This window comes from Ornithorhynchus anatinus, chromosome 1 (genome assembly GCF_004115215.2).
Source record: "Ornithorhynchus anatinus isolate Pmale09 chromosome 1, mOrnAna1.pri.v4, whole genome shotgun sequence".
Lineage (NCBI taxonomy): Eukaryota > Metazoa > Chordata > Mammalia > Monotremata > Ornithorhynchidae > Ornithorhynchus > Ornithorhynchus anatinus.
The window spans coordinates 17606942-17620116 of record NC_041728.1 but is presented as its reverse complement, the minus strand read 5'-3'; the positions used below and the strand labels follow the sequence as shown (position 1 = coordinate 17620116).

Below are 13175 nucleotides of genomic sequence, written 5' to 3'. Positions count from 1 at the left end.
GTGATAAAACAATGAAACACTAAAGAAACTTGAAAGACATGGAGAAGTATGCTAGAACTCAGATGTGAGTTCTTGCCAATGGCCTGCCTCAGTGCTTGGCACATAGTAGAAAGGGCTTAAAAATGATAATGATGGATTTGTTAAGTGCTTACTATGTGCCAAGCACTGAGCACTGTTCAAATGCCACTTAACATTTGGTAGTCATTCTAATGGGGAACGTCAAACCCAGAAGAGACTCCCTTAAAGTTATCTGTCCATCTAGCGGCATGGCCTAGTGGATAGAGCATGGACATGGGAGTCAGAAGGACCTAGGTTCTAATCCCAGCTCCACCACTTTTCTGCTGGGTGATCTTGGACAAGTCACTTAAGTTCTCTGTGCCTCAGTTCCCTCATATGTAAAATGGGGATTAAGACTGTGAGCCCTATGTGGGACAGGGACTGTGTCCATCCCAATTAGCTTGTGTCTGCCCCTGTGCTTAGAATAGTGCCTCACCATATTAAGGTCAGAACAAATACTACACTAGTTATTATTATCCAGCCCATATGAAAATGGCTGTCTAGCCTGCAAGCCCTCCATCCTGACGTGGTTGGGGATTCTGATTTTGGGCAGTTGCTGCTCAGTGGATCAATTCGGCCATCAGAGTTCATGAGAAGACAAAGTACGTAATGGACCTTGAAGACTATATCCTAGATTATTCGAATCTTTCTTTTTAGGTACCCCCGCTTCCGACTTTAGACTGTAAGCTCTTCGTGGGCAGGGAACATGTTTACCAACTCTGTTGTACTCTCCCAAGAACTGAGTAGAGTGCTCTGCACATAGTAAGCACTCAAATTAAATGGACTAATTTCATAGCTTCCATTCTTAACAAAATCAATACCAGCCTTAATGACAAGATGCTCTGAATATCTCTGGCCCCTGTTTTTACCCCTGCATCAATAAAAAGGAAAGTGTCTCTCAAATCTGTTAGACTGTGCTCTCCCAAGTGTTTAGTACAGTGCTATGCATACCATAAGAGCTCAATAAATTTGATTGATCGATTGAACAATAAAAACTGAAAAGTGGATTTGTCCACTGAGGTTCCTTGATGAGATTGACAGGCAGTAGGCTTAACTCACAAGCAATTACATTCTGCTAAAGAATACAGATCTGTGTCCTGGATTTGCCACAGTCCTCAGATGTCCGAGCCAAATTCATCATTTCCCACCCTGTTTCCCTTTTCAAGGGAAGAACCAGTTTCCCTTGTGCTTTTGATGCTTACTACTGCCCAGGTGTCCTTTTAATTCAAAATTGGTTGTAATTTACTGAGGGATAAAACAATTCCTGCAGATATAGAGGCAATTTAGAGTGGTTAGGAATCCTTGGGGATGGAAGACAGCAGAAAGAATAAAACATGATTATCATCATCATTGTTATTTCTGCTCCGGCACCTACCATCGCCAGCCACCTATTTCTGATAACTACCCGTACTGTAAAATCTCTCAGCTCCATGACCATATATTTTTCATAATCCACACCATCTTGGATTGTAAGAATAAGGAATATAATCATTTTTAGCCTACACTATAACTATGCCATTAAATTCTTATCTCCGAGGCATAATTCTCTAAGACGACAGCAAAAACTTGGATGAAGTTGACTTCACAGTCTTTGTAATTGCCCTGTGAAGCTTTTGAAAGTGTTCCCTGAATCTGGGTCCAATAGGTAGAGACATTCTATTTCAATTACCCGTTCAATCAGATGGTTGCAGGTCATCACATAGTATTAATCAGAGTCCACCAACCGTGGGCTGCTCCTTGAAAATGACATCGGGGCCGACCGGGTCTTCCTTTTGGCTAGTGGAACATGAGGGACATTTTCCTCTCTTGAACCTTTTTGAAGTAGCGTGGCCTAGTGAAAAGAACATGATCCCAGGAGTCAGAGGGCCTGGGTTCTAATCGTGGCTACAGCACTTGCCTGCTGTGTCACCTTGGACAAGGCGTTCACTTAATAATAATGAATAATAATAATATAATATATATAATATAATAATAATAATGGCATTTGTTAAATGCTTACTATGTGCAAAGCACTGTTCTAAGTGCTGGGGGGATATAAAGTGATCAGGTTGTCCTGTGTGGGGCTCACAGTCTTGATCCCCATTTTACAGATGAGGTAACTGAGGCTCAGAGAAGTTAAGTGACTTGCCCAAAGTCACACAGCTGACAAGTGGTGGAGCTGGAATTAGAACCCATGATCTCTGACTCTCAAGCCTGGGCTCTTTCCACTGAGCCATCTGTGATAAAAACTGTGAGCCTCATGTGGGACATGGATTGGGTCCAACCTGATTAGCTTGTATCTATCCCAGCGCTTAGTACGGTGCCTGGCAGAGTAAGCGACTAACAAATACCATTAAAAAAAAAAGGACACAAGAGGAACATCAGTGCTGGTGAGTAGATCCCAGACAGGTGGATGCCAGTTACCATAGATCTTAGAGTAAGGCGAAGGCTGGAAAGGTAGTAAGAGGATGGGATGGCAGGAGGTGACAGTTGGAGAGGAAGAAGCAGTCGTGTCACCCTGTGAGCATGGATTGTGCCTATCAACTCAACTCTCCAAAGCGCTTGGCACAGTGGCCTACACACAGTAAGCACTCAATAAATATTATTTGATTGCTAGGGATGTTTAAACCACCTTCCCACCTGCAACCTCCTTTACTGCTGCTGCTGAATGAATCATCACAGTGAGCCAGTGATCTCCGGAGGCTAGATATTGCTGGAGCCTGAAGAATATTTCCTAGCTCATTTAATCCTACAGCTACCAAAGCGAAGTGGAAATGATCTGAAGAAAATTAAAAAGAACTCAGAACACGATGGGATAATAGTACAAGGTAGCACGGCTCTCTAGTCCTTTCTTTCTGAGGACGGCACTACTGATATTAAGATGCAATTAATTCATGCTTGCAACTTGTCCATCCACCTTGCTTCCTACCGCAGAGCTCTGTGGTTTAGAAGCTGCAGCAGCCTTTTCAAGTCTTTTGGAGAAAAAGGGAGGGGAGGTGCCAGGGTATCTCAGAGAAATGCTCTAGATTTGGGAGGCCCCAGAAGGACTCCTATAAAGTGGAGCACATGATGTTATGTTATGCTGCGTGCCTGACAATTAAAGCAGGCTACAATACAGGCTCCATCATCCACAAGGGCCCTCAGTGACTACCGTGCAAGCTTCCACAAGGATATTTCTGCTAATAGACCTAATCTGAATCCTTAATCTGAATTCTAGACTGTAATCAACTTCTGTGCAGGGAACACAATCCTGCTTTTTTTAAATGGCACGTGTTAAGCGTTACTCTATTTCAAGCACTGTTCTAAGCACTGGGGTAGATGCAAGTTAATCAGGTTGGGCACAGTCCCTTGCCCCACACGGAGCTGAGAGTCTACGTGGGAAGGAGAACAAGTATCGAATCTTCATTTTGCAGTTGAAGAAACTGAGGTACAGAGGAGTTAAGTGAGTTGCCCAAGGTCACACAGCAGGCAAAGTGACAGAGCATGAAATTGAATCTAGGTCCTCTGGTTGCCAGGTCTGTGCTTTACCCATTAGGCCAGCTTGTAAAACTTCCCCTTTTTTTTCCCAAATGCTTGATACAGTGCCAAGTAAGCAGTTAAATACCACAATTATCATTACAATTCCAGCACTTTGCACACAGTAGGTGATCAACAAATACCTTTTTTTTTTAAAGTAAACTGGTGTCTGTACTCTCTCTCTAACCCTGTAAACAGGCAAAGTGGAGGAAGGAAACCAAAGATAAGGAAAATATACCTTTGAGCCCAGTCTATTTACTCCCAAAGTAATTTGATATTCAAATAATGGGGTAGATATGTACATTTCCTCCTGCGAGCAGTGGGGACCTTATGTATGTGGTCCCGGGTATCTTCAGTTTCAATGTATTCACCTTTCAAAGGGACAGTAACATCTCTTGACATGGCAGAGGTTCTAAGAACTGAACTTTATTCATAAACCTCTTTGGCAAGTCAAAATATTGAATATGTAACTGAAGTATTTCTTCATAGACCACTTTAGAAAATGGCATCACGGAGTATCTCTTTTTAATTGAATCTTTTCTTATGTCTTTTGTCTAACAACAAATCCTCCCAGTCTAGCAAGGATTCATTTGATGGTGGAGAGAATGGAGGGGGAATAACTTTAGTTGAGATTTCTTTCATCTCAGGCTTCATTCTCAACAGTAATATATGTTTTTATCTTACCATCTCCATGGGGTTCTTTTCAATATAACTGGCTATTTTAGAGCAAAATATAATGTAATCAAGATTTTGGTCTGCGTATCTCAAGACCGAGGCGAGACTCTATGCCGCCTGTATCCCATCGGGATCGTTCTCCAGGGATTGGTAGCTTGCTACCTAATGCAGGAGCTCCTTCTATCGGCAAGCTCTGAATTCCTCGTGTCTCAGACTAGAAGATATGTCAAACAACAGCAGAAAAAGAAAACATAAAGAGTAGGCATAAAAATCACCGAAGCTAATGCACAAAGTGCAGTGTGTGGCAATTAAACAAGATGGGTAGTCGCAGAAATATGACAAAATAAAAATTCACCTTGATTATACACTAACTTCACTTCTTTTCTTAACAGACTAAGGGGCAGGTAGTGAAAATTAAGATTGATAGAGTGCTTTTCTGCCACGAGCATATTTGGTTTTTAGTTTCAGGAACTTAGCTTTGATTATTTCCAAAGTTGGTTGTGGGCAGGGACTGTTGCCATTTATTTTTGTATTGTACTCCCCCTGGCATTTAGTACAGTGCTCTACAACAGTAAATGCTCAATAAATAGGATTGAATAAATGGATGGATGAGTGAAAGTTAAAGGGATCGATCTGCTTCTGATTGAGACGGCATTTTGGATGTTTCCTCCCTAGGTCTTTCCGGGAGCACCCCAGAGTGCCGTGGACTGCTAAGGCAGAGGTGGGTTTGGGTAAACCTGTGGGGATTGTGAAATGTGTCCTCTCCCCCAGGCCCAGGCTGGTCCGGGCCGGTGGGCAGGACCCACCCCTAAGGGACTCGATTTCCATTTAGGTAAGTGCCACAGGGCGCATGCTTGGTATGTTTCTGATACCAATCCTGCCTTCAGCATCACAGCCAATGTTCTCTTCTTTCCCACAGCTCTTCAGCACAGCTCAACGATGTGATCGCCCTCCTGAGTGCCATGGATGAGTGACTCGAGCTCATTACAATTAAAAACCATCATAATAATGGATACCAAAGGAATTAAAACTACTTCTTCAACTAGCTATTGATTAGTATTTCAATCCCAATTTTTACCCTGGGTTTATGAGTTTTCAAAAGAGAGAGCATAGAAGCAATTTCACCGGGGAAAGAAATTGGCTCAAATTCCCATCTACGGAAAGGAAGCATATGATTATTTTTTCAGTTCATCCATTGAATGGTCCTGGGCAAAAAAGGAAAGAGAGAGCACTGCAGAATTCCACAGTCTAGGCACCATTCAAAGAGGCATAGGTTGGTGGTAGAGCTTTTAAATGAGTGACCTGTAGATGGCAAGCAACGTGGTCTAGTGGAAAGACCAGGAGCCAGAGGACCTGGGTTCTAATTCCGACCTCCCTTCTTCTATGTGACCATAGACAAGTAGCTTCATTTCTCCATGCCTAAATTTCTTCATCTGTAAAATGCAGATCAAATCCTGCTCCCTCCATTTTAGATTATGAATACCACATGGGACAGGGCCTATGTTCAACCTTTTCATTCATTCATTCAATAGTATTTATTGAGCGCTTATTATGTGCAGAGCACTGTACTAAGCGCTTGGAATGTACAAATCGGTAACAGATAGTCCCTGCCCTTTGACGGGCTTATAGTCTAATCGGGGGAGATCTAACTTGATGATCTTTATCTACCCCAGTACTTAGTATAGTGCTTGGCACACGGTCACTATTTAATACTAGTTTAAAAATACTTCAGTTATAATGAGAAAGTAGGAAGAATTGGGAAAGTTTAGGAATTTCAAACAGTTGGGTAAATGGGAAGAAGCTATTTAGTCATCAGTGTGAATGATGATGATGGAGTCTTCAATCGAAAACAATGGAGGAGGCTTGGCCCCTTTAGTTCTGGTATATTGGGAAGTCAATCAGTGGTACTTACTGAGGATCAGTGTGGTCTGGTGGTTAGAACATGGGCCTGAGAGACAGAAGACTTGGGTCCCAATCCCAGCTCTGCTACCAACCTGCTGTATGATCTTGGACAAGTTACTCAACTTCTCTGTGCCTCAATTCCCTTATCTGTAAAATGGGGATTCAATCCCTGTTTTTCCCATTTAGACTATGCGTTCTGTGTGGGACAGTAACTGTGTCTTGATCTGATTATTTCATATCTTTCCCAATGCTTAGAACAGTGCTTGACGTATAGTAAGCGCTTAATGAATGCTACTGTTATTATTATCATTAATAATAATAATGATGATGATGATGCTATTTGTTAAACACTTACTACATGCCAGTCACTTCACTAAACACTGGGGTGGATACAAGCAAATCGGGTTGTACATGGTCCCTGTCCCACGTGGGGCTCACAGTCCCGATCCCCATTTTACAGATGAGGTTACAGAGGCACAGAGAAGTGAGGTGACTTGCCTAAGGTCACAGAGCAGACAAATGGCAGAGCTCGAATTTATTCTGGAATTTCAGACCTGAAACTCATGACCTTCTGCCTCCCAGGCCCTTGCTCTCTTCACATAGTGTTACTATTGCTTACTGAGTGCTCACCCTGTGCAGAGCACAGCTCTAAGCTTTTGGGAGAGCATGGTAGAATTGGTAGACCTGATCCCTGTCCTTCATGTGCATAGAGGCCAAGGGGTGAGGTACACGGCCAACTGGAGATCGTGCACGTGAAAATTAGGACGATAGTCCTTTCTCTTTTGCTGTGGCAAGGCATTTCTCATGAGAACCTTTAAGCGTCAAATGACCATTTTTTTTTAGTTACTGAAAGGTATTTGCTAAGTGCTTACTATGTTCCAGGGACTGTACTAAATGCTGGACACTAATAAATCTGTTGCTAAGAGGACCTAACACTCACATTCCTAAGCATTGGTATCAATGGAGCAGCTGGTACGAGTTGGATGAAATGACTCTGACGAAAGCAGAAAGACCTCTCTCCGACGTACTCCTTCACCTGAAACTCCTAATCTTTGCTAAGCCCAAATCTTCCTTTATATCCTCAGAGTCTGTAGAACAGCTTTAAGGCAATCAACCTCGACTGCTGTAGCAAAAACTAATTTGGTTATTTCAAGCCATATAAATTGCATCCAGTCACTGGACTCCTATAAGAATTGCCATAGCTTGGTCAATCCAATTGTCCTTTCAATCACCATTCTGTTACTGGCTAAGGTAACTGGATGCTTGAGGAACAATATTGTGGCTGTCGTCTTTGATATTCATCTCAACGATTTTGGACGTACCATTTAGCTCCCCCTCTAGACTGTAAGGTCATTATGGGCAGGGAAAGTGTCCACTGATCCTGCTTGTAGGGTACTCTCCCAAGTACTTAGCTTCCCAACTTTCCATTTCTACTCTTATCTCTGAAAAGTCTAATCCCAAACATGAGATAGTTCCAACCTAAATTTTCCTTTCATTCCTCAAGATTCAAAATTTTTTCATAGCTTCCTAGATCTCGGTCAAACTATCGAATAAAACCAACAAAGACATATGCTTCAAGCTCTAAGTCCAGGTTTGGTTCGGTCTGAACTGCTAAGGCTGATTTCCGTTTCCATTGGTGAAAATTCAAAGTTGATATTTGACAGCTGTAAGCTAATTCACTTCTCAGGCTGTTTCCCCTTAGGCTAAATATTTTCCTCAGGTGATAGCCTTTTTTCTTTGAATAGGGGCTGCATTGCCCATTATCTTTGTTGAAGTGTCTAGATTTTGGTGAAGGGATCAATACATTAAAGACAAGTGTGGGATTTTTCTAGTTGTTGAAATACTAGTGGGTGCCTGTTGCTGTGTTATTGGCTTTATCTTTGGGAAATAGGCAAGGCAACAAGGAAAAGAGCAGCGTTGGGACTAAATGTCCATAATTAGGAAGAGCACAAGAACCATTATAAATCATACTTTTATTAATTTCTATCCTTGATCTTTATCCATATGCTGCTTCTTACAAGTTATCAAGAAAGTAGGAAAAATTGAAAGAATTTATAAGAAAGCAGGATCCTATCTGGTGTTATAACTGTACAGCCATGGCTCTCAACCAGTTTTCCCCCTAAGGCATTCTTGTTCATTTTGTAGAATAAGCAGGATATATACACGCAAATTAATCATGCAACCGAGGCCTAAATATATAGCCGATCTAAATCTTCTCAATAGTGACCATAAAGCAATCCATTTGAAAAACGCATATCACTGTATGCTTTCAGGGCCTAAACTATCTGAAAAATTAGCTTCAGGGGGGAATATTGAGTAGTAGTAATTGTCTTTATTAAGTGCTTACTCCCCTCTTGGGGTCGCAACTGGAGAGTTTCCAATACTCTACCAGACTCGACTGCGGGAGGGAGAGTCAAGCAGAGGCACATCCATGCCATTCCTAGCTTAAGCAGTGGCTTGCGAGTGGAAGGCAATATGCTACAAGTTAAAACCCACCTGTGCTGGGCAGCAGCGGCATGGGAGAGAGTGGAGGGTGGATACTCAGGTTTATTGCATGGAAGAGGCAATGATAGACCACTTATGTATTTTTACCAAGAAAACTCTATGGATACACCACCAGAATGATTGCAGATGGAGGTGGGTGTTCTGGGAGAAATGTGTCCATGGCGTCACTGTGGTCTGGAGACGATTTGACAGCACAAGAAAAGTGCTTTCTCTGTGCAGTGCATTTTACTAATCATTGGGGGAGAATACATAAGAGGGAAATAGACACAGCTCCTGTCCCTCCAGGCTCACAATCTCAAATAATTAAGGATATTTTAATGAATAGATTACAGAATTAGGGTTTTAATACAGTATCCACCAAATTCTCAGAATGATATATTGTCTAGTAGAAGAGTTTTGTAGGCTCACACTTAAAAGACTACACTTTAAAGCCTACTTTCTATTGTTGCTTAAGAACTGAAAGCTTTCCGCAAACCTTCAGGGAAAATAGAGAGGAACAGACAACCAGGGGTAGCTGATCTATTTTGAAATGCTTTCAAGGAATACATAGGTTGGGGGAGTAAGTATCTTCACAAAATATTTTGTCTCCCAGAGTGCCCTTGAAGGAATAGCAGTATCAACTTAAATGGTCAGGGGCAGTGTTTGGAATGCTTTAACATGTCAGTGGGAAAGGTTTCCATATATATATTACCTGAACAAGAATTGTAATCTCTCTGCCTCTAATAATAGTTATAATTATGGTATTTGGTAAGTGCTTCCTATGGGTCTTGCACTGTATTCATTCATTCATTCAATAGTATTTATTGAGCGCTTACTATGTGCAGAGCACTGTACTAAGCACTTGGGATGAACAAGTCGGCAACAGATAGAGACAGTCCCTGCCGTTTGACGAGCTTACAGTCTAATCGGGGGAGACGGACAGACAAGAACAATGGCAATAAATAGAGTCAAGGTGAAGAACATCTCGTAAAAACAATGGCAACTAAATAGAATCGAGGCGATGTACAATTCATTAACAAAATAAATAGGGTAACGAAAATATATACAGTTGAGCGGACGAGTACAGTGCTGTGGGGATGGGAAGGGAGAGGTGGAGGAGCAGAGGGAAAAGGGGAAAAAGAGGGTTTAGCTGCAGAGAGGTAAAGGGGGGATGGCAGAGGGAGTAGAGGGGGAAGAGGAGCTCAGTCTGGGAACGCCTCTTGGAGGAGGTGAGTTTTAAGTAGGGTTTTGAAGAGGGAAAGAGAATCAGTTTGGCGGAGGTGGGGAGGGAGGGCGTTCCAGGACCGCGGGAGGACGTGACCCAGGGGTCGATGGCGGGATAGGCAAGACCGAGGGACGGTGAGGAGGTGGGCGGCAGAGGAGCGGAGCGTGCGGGGTGAGTGGTAGAAAGAGAGAAGGGAGGAGAGGTAGGAAGGGGCAAGGTGATGGAGAGCCTTGAAGCCTAGAGTGAGGAGTTTTTGTTTGGAGTGGAGGTCGATAGGCAATCACTGGAGTTGTTTAAGAAGGGGAGTGACATGCCCAGATCGTTTCTGCAGGAAGATGAGCCGGGCAGCGGAGTGAAGAATAGACTGGAGCGGGGCGAGAGAGGAGGAAGGGAGGTCAGAGAGAAGGCTGACACAGTAGTCTAGCACTGTACTAAGCACTGGGGTGGTTACAAGCTAATCGGGGTGGACGTAGTCCCTGTCCCACATGGAACTCACAGTCTCAATCCCCATTTTACAGATGAGGTAACTGAGGCTCAGAGAAGTAAAGTGACTTTCCCAAGATCACAGAGCCGACAGGTGGTGAAGCCAGGATTAGAACCTATGACCTTCTGACTCCCAGGCCCATGCTCTATCCACTAACACCATCGTGCTTACCCTTCCCCTCATGGCCCCTAACGTCAGGACTAACGTTGAACAAAAAGTAGACCAAATTGTTGGATTGCTTTATGTATCAGTTATACCCTCTACATTCCTCCAGGCCATTGGCATTACCTCTCAGCTAGAGAAGCAGCATGGCCTAATGGTTAGAGCAGGGAGCCTGGAAGCCAGAATGTTCTGGGTTCTAATCCCTGCTCCTCCACTTGTCTGCCATGTGACCTTGGGGATGCCACTTCACCAGTTATGACCTTGAGGATGTCACTTCACCAGTCTCATTTACCTCATCTGTAAAATGGGAATTGAGACTGGGAGCCCTATATGGACAGGGAATATGTCCTACCCGATTATCTTGTATCGGCCGCAGCACTTAGTGCAGTTCCTGGCACTTAGTAAGTGCTTAACAAATATTGTTATAATAATTATTATTATCACTATTTATGTGCTGCAAGAATGGTATCCTTTCTTTCTGGATGTTAAAGGAACAGAAGGGCATGGAGAGCCCCCATCTATCTGGAAAACTCGGGAACTTCCCAGACTATCCAAGAGTGAGGTCAGAGAGGTGGATATTTGCCTCTGGGAAAGAACCTGAGGAGTGTGTGGGAGGGTGAGGTGGTCACCAGCCATTTGCCAGGACACCGGCCTCTGGTGAAAGGCATTGCCTCGGACCCGTTGGCGTGTCAGCTTGTCGTTTGGGTAACTATGTTGGTATGCTAAAGCGGGGGTTGTGGCTTGGGTCGGGATTCTCTTACAGGGACCTGGCTTGTTGTCAATAAAGGGAGGTTGTCCTCAACACTTTTTCCAGAGACAAATTCTCCTGGGATGAACGTAGGAGAGTGGGAATGGGAAGAGGAGAGGATTTTTCTTCCAAGGAATGGAGTCAAAGAAAGCAGTGTAGGAAAGAGAGAGAGAGAGAGAAAAGGCAACAGAGGAGAAATGAAACAAAGTAGGAACAGAGAGAGGGAGAGATGGAAATGGGCACAGAGAGAAAAAGGGAGAAACATAAGGGGAATGAGAGCAGAAAATTATATTATTAAAGGTTAAATATTAAAAGAGGGAAATTGGGAAAATGAAAGGAGGAGGAAGAGGCAGCAGCTAGTCCTCCTCTCCATCATCTCATCAATCGATGGTATTTTACTCCTCTCTCTTTCTACCTCCTAAGGTGTGAATTCCACTCCTCCCTATCAGGTCTGAAAGTGGGATCCTCCTGGGCCCACCCTTGGTCTTCTGGGGGATCACACCACCTCAAAAAGTATGTTTAATTCTCCAGCAGCTTCCCAGCCTCTGTTTCAGCTAAAGTGACTGACCATTCCCTAATCTTGGGATCTTCGTCCTCAATCCAAAAATCAACCGGCCCCCCTTTCGGTTGGGTTGAGGCAGGGGAGAAAGATAGCTGGCCTGCAGCTATGGTTCTGCAGCTAAATGGAGAAATCGAGGAGGGACTGGCCAGCCTCCTCATCTTCTCCTCCTCTGGCTCTGCTTAGCAGTGGCTTCTGGGCCGTTTGTGGAATGGTCCAGTACAGATGAAAGTGTTGTGGCATTGTCTACATCAGAAACCTCCCATGGTAGCCCATGTTTACTTCCAGTATGGCCAGGCCCATGAGTCACAGTGGCAATCAGGACACAGGCAACAAAAGAGAATTGATGTGTAAAGTCTGTGTAAAGGACTGTCCTGCTGTGACCCTGGTTTCTTGTCCCTTATTAATTACCCCAGACCTCTCTCTCTGTCTGTATATTGTACTCTCCAAATGCTTAGTACAGGACTCTGCACACAGTAAGTGCTCAATAAACACAGTTGACTAACTTGCCTTCAGTTGTGATGGATTGTCTCATCGGTAACAGTAGATAAGCTTTGGTCCTGAAATTTGAGGATAAGAGACCTTGGGCAGAGGAATTGATTATATGAGTAGTGGCTTGCACAACCCACGCGTACTTTCTCTGTAAGAAGTGAGAAGGTGGACATGGGTGCAAGTCAATGCTAAGGTCATGTGTTTTTAATCTCCCACATTAGCAAGCTAGAGGCAGAACCAAAACTAGAATCCAGTTCCCCCTGAATCACAGACCAGTTATCTTTCAACTGGTGCAATGGCAAGGTAATAAAAAAGACAAAATTAATTCCAGGGGAAAATGTTGATGGAATATTTACCCTGTTTCCCATTTCTAAATGAATCATATGAAAACAATTTCATAGAAGTGTCATACAGGAAATATTTATATAGTGTTTATGGATATATATTTTCACATGTAAACTGTGTCTGTAAACATCACTGCACTATTTAAAATATTAGAAATAAATCACATGGGCAATTGCTGAATTAGTCAATCTAATGTAAGATTACGGAGCATGTAAACAACAAAGTTACCAAATTGGGGAGACCAAAAAAAGGAAAAAAAAATAAAATGACTTTGGGAATGGATGGAATGACTCATCTTTGGGAACACAAGTGCTTCTGGGATTCAAAAAGGCCAATCGTGTTTGTCTTATTTTAACTTACATGATGTATTGTAAATTCTAAATAATACAAAAAATGCCAAAGATGAACTGGATCAGTTCATAAATGATATTGGCAGCAACCTACTAGTGTGGACTATTTCTTAAGAATTTATATTCTCCACACTCACATATCTGAATTCCATCTGGTTTGGGGGCTATATATCACAAATTTAGTATCGAAATAGTAA

The 13175-nt window shown here is 43.0% G+C and overlaps 1 non-coding gene across 1 annotated transcript; it reads left to right on the top strand.

Moving 5' to 3' along the window:
* The first annotated feature begins 8477 nt into the window (after positions 1-8477).
* LOC114816404 lies at positions 8478-8615 on the top strand. Its single transcript, XR_003764176.1, has one exon. It is a non-coding gene; the product is annotated as a small nucleolar RNA SNORA7 (small nucleolar RNA).
* The last annotated feature ends 4560 nt before the right edge of the window (positions 8616-13175 follow it).